This window comes from Nematolebias whitei, chromosome 14 (genome assembly GCF_014905685.2).
Source record: "Nematolebias whitei isolate Nwh7 chromosome 14, NemWhi1, whole genome shotgun sequence".
In the NCBI taxonomy this organism is placed as follows: Eukaryota; Metazoa; Chordata; class Actinopteri; order Cyprinodontiformes; family Rivulidae; genus Nematolebias; species Nematolebias whitei.
Window position 1 is genome coordinate 3,844,102 of NC_056511.1, and position 8,875 is coordinate 3,852,976.

The 8,875-nt window shown below is 43.7% G+C and overlaps 1 long non-coding RNA gene across 1 annotated transcript; it reads left to right on the forward strand.

Annotated features, from left to right (window-relative positions):
* Window positions 1-477: 477 nt before the first annotated feature.
* Window positions 478-5,962, forward strand: LOC119420404. Its single transcript, XR_005187301.1, has 3 exons — window positions 478-553; window positions 620-781; window positions 5,938-5,962. It is a non-coding gene; the product is annotated as an uncharacterized LOC119420404 (long non-coding RNA).
* Window positions 5,963-8,875: the final 2,913 nt, after the last annotated feature.

Here is an 8,875-nt window from a genome sequence, read left to right on the forward strand (position 1 = left end):
TTCTCCCACACCGTGAGATGTTCATGCCCCACCGTCGGTCTGGACTCCAACTTCAGCAACCGTTGCCCTGAATTATTGCTCGTTCGTTATGGATCTGCTGAAACGCGTCACTTCCCCTCCCCCGTTCAGACGTGAGGATACGAGCCGAAGTCTTCCCTTCGGGTCTCCTCTGAAAACCTCACGTCTCGGTCTCCTTCCTGCTGAAGCTGGCAGGAGGAGCCGCAATCAGCCGACGTTCGGCTTTTTTCTGTTCCCATTCCCACAGCGGTGTTGTTTCTGTTTGTGCTGATCCGGAGCTTTGAGTCCTGCTGGGACTTCTGCCTCTGGACTCGGAGGTGCCAAGTTTATTTTTTATTTTTCTCTTTGCTTCAGGCTGTTTTTCTTGCTGGCTGTGGTCAAAACGGCTCAACGTTCCTCGCCCTTAATTCTCACGTGACGCACAAACTGGACGTGCTTTTTACTCCAACGGTGTTCAGAACGAGACAACGGGTGAATTCACGGCACGAACAACAAGCGGCCGTCAGGATGTGGGCGACAGGGCTGCGGGTCAAAGGTCAGGAGCTCTGAACGGCAGCTCTGTTGTAAATATCTGAATTATAAAACTGTTCTTTGTTTACAGCGTCTCAAACATCTTTTATTCCTTCATCTAACGGAGGAACGGGCTGGGATTACACGTTTCACCACCACCTCGAGAACAATAATGCGTGCAGCACGTTGGTCTCGTCGTGCAGAGAAACGTTTGAACGTGAGGAGAGACTGGAAACAACCAGAGGCCTCTTCAGTATCCATTTAACAAACTTTCATTTAAAGTTGACCAAATTAAACTTCTAATGAATACAAAGCAAAAGTTCATAAAACACTCAAAAACCTTTTGAGACGTGAAAAACTTTATTTTTATTCCCCCGGGCACCCGAGACACATTTTGTCTTCACCACTGGGTCCAGTTTGTCTGTGGACTCTGGATCTTTTACTCAAAGCACTAAACCTTTGCCCCCTCCCCCAGGCACTATTTATTTAGTTTTATTTTGGGGTTGTCTGAGCACACTTTTTTTATATTTTATTTTTTTAAGACTCCCTGGGTTGGTTCTTAATTTTATCTCTTGTTGCAGAGGCGTGTTGTGAGCAGGATCAAGACGTGAGAACGTTTCCTTTTGAGAACTGTGACACGTCAAAATCCAAGATGGCCACCACCATTAATACATAAACCCTGTGAACTGGATAATTTGAAAAATTAGCAATGGGTCAATTACATTTTTGGTGTTCAACACAATGGTACTTTGTCTAGTTATTTAACAGTCACCAATGGTGTGCCACAAGGCTCAGTTTTAGGACCCACTCTTTTTACAATTTATGTAAGTGACGTAGGTCAAAACATTCCGGGAGCCTCCTTGCATCTTTATGCGGATCATACAATTGTTTATTTTCAAGCTAATGGTTGCCATGACAAAATCCAAAATGGCCACCACTCCATCCATCCAAGCCCCCCCCCATCTTTTTTTTTTTTCCCCCAAAAAGTCAAATTTTCTGAAATGATTGGGGTGGCTGAAAATTAATCTATGGGGGCCAAGGCCACCACTGCCCCCACCCCAGAAAGCAGAAAGTCAAGTTTCCAAAACTTTCCCTGCATTAAAAAAAAAAAAAACCTTTTTATTTCCAGCTGTTGAATCCTGAGATCTAAATATTGTTTTAGGTTTTTCTTTCACATGACGTCAGAAGATCTGGATTATAATCCACTAAAACTGATTCAGAACAATCCTCCATTTATTGTCGTGAGCAGCAAGACGAATCAAACCAAAGCTCCGGAACCACTCGTGTTGTCAGGATGATGAAAATGAAGCTTAAACAGCCGAAAATCAGAAAATGTGCCGTTTGGTTTGTGACGACTCCGACTTCAGAGATTTTAAATTTAATTTTAGACCGGTTCTTCGCTCTTCCTCACTTCGCTGGTGAGTTTTCAGTCTTGGTGCTCAGATTACATAAGACCAGTTAGAAATGATAAATGACCGGAGGAACGTCTGAAAAGAACAATTTGTCTAAAAATAAAAACATTCATTGCAGTAAAAGTATAAAAATACTGCAGCTCAGGTATTTGGGGCAGTTTGATGATTAATGTGAGGCAACGTGTTTAAAAAAGGGAAAAGTCTCCTGGTTTGTTTGATAACTGAGCTCCACGCAGGAGAAACACCCGGAGCTTCAGACCAGAGCCGAGACCAGGGATCAGGATTTTGAGGACTGGGTCTCTGTTGGACGTCGGACACGGAGGCCACCGTGGATTGAGTGTAGTGACAGCGAGTGTAGAGTTCTACGAGTGTTTTTTCTGGACTAGACCTGAGCAGAGCATGAAGGAAACCTAAATGTTTCTGGATCTAGATTTTCAAGTGGAGCTGTGGAGAAGAACAGTTGTTGTTTGTTTGTTTGTTTGTTTGTTTGTTTTTTCTTGTCTGAGGCAACGCAGAGTGATGGATCCTGGTGAAGGGAGCAACATTTTCCACGTTCTGGTGCAGTGGTGGCACCAGAGGGTGTCCATTGGTGGCCTTGGCCCCCCATAGAAAAAGGTATAGTTTCCTCAAATTATCGGGGTGGTCATACGGTGGCGGTCATCTTGGAACGTGACTTGGCACCTTAGTTTTCAACGGTGACCTGAAATCGAAGTCGGTATCAATTATTTTCAAGTTATCGTTCTCACAACAGATGGAGGTATTTCCAGTTCCCCGCTTTACTTGAAAACAGGACAGTAATGGTAGTAGCTGAGAGTGTTTCCTAACAGGCCTCTGAGAGCTGACGGGTCACGTGAGGTCTGAGTGTCGTGTTTCCAACAGATTAAATTTAAGTTAACTCTGGTCTGGACGGGAGCAGGCGACTACTTTTATTTTTATTTACTTATTTTGCTTTCTACCACTTTTTATAACTGAAACTACTTTTTCTATTTTAAAATATAATCTTAAGTGTTTTTTCTTCTGTTTAGCTTTCAAATTCTGATTGTCTTTTTAATTAACTTATTTGAATTTATATATATATATTTAATTTCTAACATCTTTACCTGCTTCTTTGCTGGTTGTGGAGGTCGAGTAAGAGTCGGTAATTACGAAAACACTTTTGCTCAGAACTATTAAAAAATAAATAAATAAAAAAACATGCAACTCCAGTATATAATTGTTGTAATAAAAGAAAAACCCATTAGTGACATGAGAAATGATGGACGATTAAAAGATGACAACATTTAAAAGCAGTTTATCTGAAACAAACCGATAATTATCACTTTTTATTAAATCTCGACTATTCTTGAAAGGAGAAGAGAAAAGCTGAGATTGATTCGGGACAGAAAAGTTAATTACAGTCTGATCGTCGGGAGCCGTCGGCGCGGCAACAAGAACAAATAAACGAGTGAGTCACGAGGCAGATCCATCGAGGCGCCCGGCCTCGTCGGTTCGTAAACAAAGACGACGGATCTGAACATCTGACACGGCCAGCGTCTCCTCAGCGCCACCGCGTCGTGTTTTCAGTTCATGGAGTCGGAGAGCAGAGCTCTGGAGGTCTTCATGTGAGAGGATCAGCACCGCGGCTTCAGACACGCCTGCAAACACAATTTATCTGAAACCTGGTGGAGAATCAGCTAAATAAATTAACTCCTCGTGCACGGAGACGTGCACGCCTTCGTGCAGAAACCAAACATTCATAAATGAAACGAAGTGATTTAATCAACAGGAGTTGCTCTAATTAATGATGGGGGGGGGGGGTCAGGTTTTCTTTTCTGGTTTATCTAAATCTATTAGGGTTCAATTAGAACTGAGCCATGAATCAGATTTGTAGTTTTATATCCGTCCATCCATCCGTCCGTCCATCCATCTGTCCGTCCATCCATCCATCCGTCCATCCATCCGTCCGTCCATCTTTCCATCCATCCGTCCATCCATCCATCTTTCCATCCATCCGTCCGTCCGTCCGTCCATCCATCCATCCGTCCGTCCATCATCTTCTTGTTCTGGACTCGGGTCTCGGGGGCAGCATCAGAGCAGGGAGGTCCAGACATCTCTCTCCACAGCCTCTTCCAGCTCTTCTGGGAGGACTCCAAGGTGTTCCCAGGTCCACAGAGAGGTCTCTCCAGCGTGTCCTGGGTCTTCCCCGGGGTCTCCTCCCAGTCGGACATGCCAGAAGCACCTCCCTAGGGAGGCGCCCAGGGAGCATCTTTACCACAGTTCATGACCAGAGGTGAGGGGAGGAACGTAGACCGACCAGTAAACAGAGAGCTTTGTCTTACAGCTCAGCTCCTCTTCACCACAACGGACCGGCACAGAGTCCACAATACTGCAGATGCTGCACCAATCGGTCCGTCACTCTCACGCTCTGTTCTTCACTCACTCGTGAACAAAACCCTGAGATACTTGAACTCCTCCGTTTGAGGCAGAACCTCACCCTCGACCTGAAGAGAACAATCCACCTTTTCTGACTGAGTTTCATGTAGTTTTATATTTTTGCTCAAAACTTTTGCAACATAATCAAGAAAATATATTTTCCATATTCTGTTCAGTGAATGGGCTTCATTCTTCTCATTGAGTTACTCCTCTCTTAATATTAAGTTAAATACAATTTAACCGTAAAAGACCTGGGGGGGGTTACTTCATACAGCAAGAAATACAACTCGTCTTGGGTCGTGCACTTTAATACAAGTTCAACTTGAAGGTCTCAAGAGACGCGTGTTAGTTTGTCTAAACCACCCGTCTGTAACAATAATAATAATAATAATAATATAACGGACATCACAAACTTACCGGTGTCTCCGGTAAATAAAAAGTATATTTTTCCATGAAACGTTTCACTACATACTGCAATACACACAGAATGATGTGATATAAAGTATTGAATTTAAACCTATGCATTATGTTAAAATTACATTTTATTCATAACTCCAGAACAGGACGTGGCGTTCGGGTTCAGGAAGGCGCTCGGATGAATGACTTTGTGGGGTCAGGTTTTACTTCTCTCACCGGATCTCTCACTGGATCTCTCACTGGATCTCTCACTGGATCTTTGGAAATAAAGTTAATAAATTCATAAATAAATTAAAAGCAGATCCACCGCGATAAACGAGGGACTACTTTACATCAGTACCTGGTTAGAAAGAGAGAGTATGTTGCGCTGCTAAAGTTACAGAGAACAAGATCTGAGCGCAGCCCCTTTCAAGAAGGGGTCACACTTTCCTATATAAAGTTACATCAATATTAGGCTAAAATTGAGTCTGGTAGTAGCTGAGCATCATCCTGAGCCCGTACTCTGAGCATTAACACATCTCACACGTAAGTTATGACTTAAAATAGTTTTGAAAGATAGCGGGTGATATGCAATGTTTGAAGGAATGGGAGGACTTTATTCTTAGATCTTTCCGGTGTTTTAACCAGAACAAGAGTCACAGAAAACTTTTATACTTTTGGATTTTCCTCCAAATACAGAGATTTATTTTAAAGCTCTGGACTGCAATAGCAGCCATCTCCACTTGTAAAAGACTTGTTTTCCTGGAGCTGCATGTGGTCCTGTTTTATACATCTTTACCATTTCCACACAGTTATCCATAATAAATGCAGATGAGTCTAAATCACTGATTTCCCAGACTCTGTTGCTTCAGTGGTGGAAAACCAAGAGCAATTTACCAAAGTAGTGACACTTAAGAAGCACTACTGTGGCAATTTATAATCCTCATGATAAGAACTCCCTGCATCAGTTGACTCCATTCATTATTAACAGCGCTCCATCTCCTGCAGTTGGTTGTAGCTGCTCTCTGTGCGGCTGCGATTAGTTTACTAACGCCCAGCATCGAGGCGCGCATCACTTTGGGCCAGCTATCGTGGTGTTTGTAAATCTGATTATCTCTCAGTTTGTGTTTTTAGTCAACTGTGTGCTGACAACACTTCAATAAGTTGTTTTCTCAACTCACAAAACCAGTCAAACTAACAAAGTCCATGCTCAACAAACTCCTAATCAGCAAAAATCTGCAGTATTACAAACATCTGGCAAGCTGGTGTGCAGACAACGACCTGGTCCTCAACTCCACCAGAACCAAGGAGGTTAATACAGACTTCACAAGAACCAGGGGAACCACACAGTCACTGCTTTGCATCAGTGGTGTGGAGTTGATGGAGTCAGTCAGATTCAGTGGCATCACCAAAAACCTGACATGGACTTTAAACACCTCCATCCTGGTTAAAGAGCCAGAGCTGGATGGTCTGGTTCTACAGCAGCTAAAAAAACAAAAACATGAAAGGAATATTTGAAATAATTTTTGTCTGCCATTTTTTTATAAACTGTTTTTAAAAAGTGTGGTTTAGGAAAACCTAACTGGATTTTTTTCAGACCATAATTGAGATCATATCTGAAGGTTGAAGTCGACGTAAAACTAGTCTTCAAAGTTTGTGTACCTGCTTGACTTGCTTTAGGATCATTTCCAGCAATCAGCAAATACTTGAAGTATAAATTTAATGATTTCAGACATTCAAGTGTTGTGATTTTAAATTTTAAGAAAAGTGTTTTTCTTCTAACAATTCATGAAGCTGTCTCTCATTTCTGTCTTGTAGATGAAAACACAGAAAGGCAAAAGCTTCATATAATGATTCAAAACATTTCTCTTTGCTGCGTCTGAGTTTCCACAAAGAACGAGGCCGCGGTCCGACCTCTACATCTTTAGAGATGCTGCAGTCGACAGGAATGGATAATCAAGACAGAGGTTGGCTTTACAGCCTAATTAGCACCTGTAATTAAAACATGTTCTGAAAGACAGATAGCATGGGTCTGCCTTCCTCTGTCGCACTGCAAACCTCTGCAGAAGGCTCACACCAAACGGCAAGGGAAAGACGTCTCTGCAGCCCCAATCAGAGAAAATGAAGCAGTTTATTTCAGGTCTTAATGACAGAAAGCAGGAAAACATAATCATGCCTGTCATTAATATTCACTGCCACCAACAAACCTTCCGAGCTCAGATTATAAGCTATAAGCTGCTGTAAGAAAACTTCTTGTTCTCAGTAAACAATCAGGTTACATAAATATGACTATTCGACACTTGGCTATTTCTTACAATTATTAGTAAAAATTAAAAGGCTAAGATTTAAATGCCCCACAAACCATCACAACCAAATAAATGTATCAATCAAAAACCAGACCGTGCAGACTAAAGTCAAACATGTTGGCCCCTGACCAAACTTTGTTGGTATCTCCTGCTTTAATTGTTTTTTCCCTCAGGTTAAACCCCGGACGAGCCCCCAATTTAAACTGCAACCCAGCTCTGTTTGGCAGCAACAAAATTGAAACTGAACACTTTAGGACTTGCCGGTTAAAAAAAATGTGTTAGTGGATCCAAACAAACCTAAGTTATCCTTTACAAAAGATTTAAGTTTTTCATGCAACATGTGTGAGATCACATGAATGTAATGTTCAAAAAAATCTAATTCCTGATGCGCAAAAGAAGTTCCACATGTTGATTTAATGTGTTTTAGCCATGAAAACACACAGACGATGGTTCAAATCTTTGAAATGTGTTTGTTTTCCACGTGTCACATTATCGCCACTGCCACCATGGACAGGCAATACTGTAGCTACCAGAGTCTGCATCTGTGTCAGCAAAATATCTCATGAACCACTGCATGCAATAAAACTCATTTCGGCCACTTGTATCCGAGATCTCGTTCTTTCGGTTACAACTCAAAGCTCATGACCATAGATGAGGGTGGGAACGTAGATCGATCGGTAAATTGAGAGCTTCGCCTTTTGACTGAGCTCTCTCTTCACCACGACAGACCTGTACAGCTTCCGCTTCACTGCAGACGCTGCACCTATCCGCCTATCGATCTCACGTTCCATTTTTCCCTCATTCGTGAACAAGACCCCAAGATACTTGAACTCCTCCACTTGGAGCAGGACCTCCTCCCTGACCCGGAGAGGGCACTCTACCCTTTTCCGGCTCAAGACCATGGCCTCGGATTTGGAGGAACTGATCCTCATCCTGGCCGTGTCGCACTCGGCTGCGAACTGCTCCAGCGAAAGCTGTAGATCACGATCAGATGAAGCCAACAGGACCACATCATTGCAAAAAGCAGAGATGCAATCCTAAGGCCACCAAACAAATCCCCTCAACACCTTGGCTCCGCCTAGAAATTCTGTCCATAAAAGTTATGAACAGAATCGGTGACAAAGGGCAACCATGGCGGAGTCCAACTCTCACTGGGAACAAGCCCGACTTACTGCCGGCAATGCGGACCAGGCTCTGACACCGGTCATACAGGGACCTAACAGCCCATATCAAAGGGCCTGGTACCCCATACTCCCAGAGTACCCCCCACAGGGTTCCCCGAGGGACGCAGTCGAACGCCTTCTCCAAGTCCACAAAGCTCATGTAGACCGGTTGGGCAAACTCCCACGCACCCTCCAGGACCCTGCTGAGAGTGTAGAGCTGGTCCAGTGTTCCACGACCAGGACAAAAACTGCACTGCTCCTCCTGAATCCGAGGTTCGACTATCCGACGGACCCTCCTTTCCAGAATCCCCAAATAGACCTTACCAGGGAGGCTTAAGAGTGTGATCCCCCTGTAGTTGGAACACACTCTACGGTCCCCCTTTTTAAATAGGGGGACCACCACCACAGTCTGCCAATCCAGGGGAATTTCCCCTATGTCCACGCAATATTGCAGAGTCGTGTAAGCCAACACAACCCTACAACATCCAGAGCCTTAAGGAACTCGGGGCGAATTTCATCCACCCCTGGGGCCCTGCCACCGAGGAGCTTTTTAACCACCTTGGTGACCTAAGCACCAGAGATTGGAGGGCTCGACCCAGAGTCCCCAGGCTTCGTTTTTTCAGTGGAAGACGTGCCGGTGGGATTGAGGAGGTCTTCA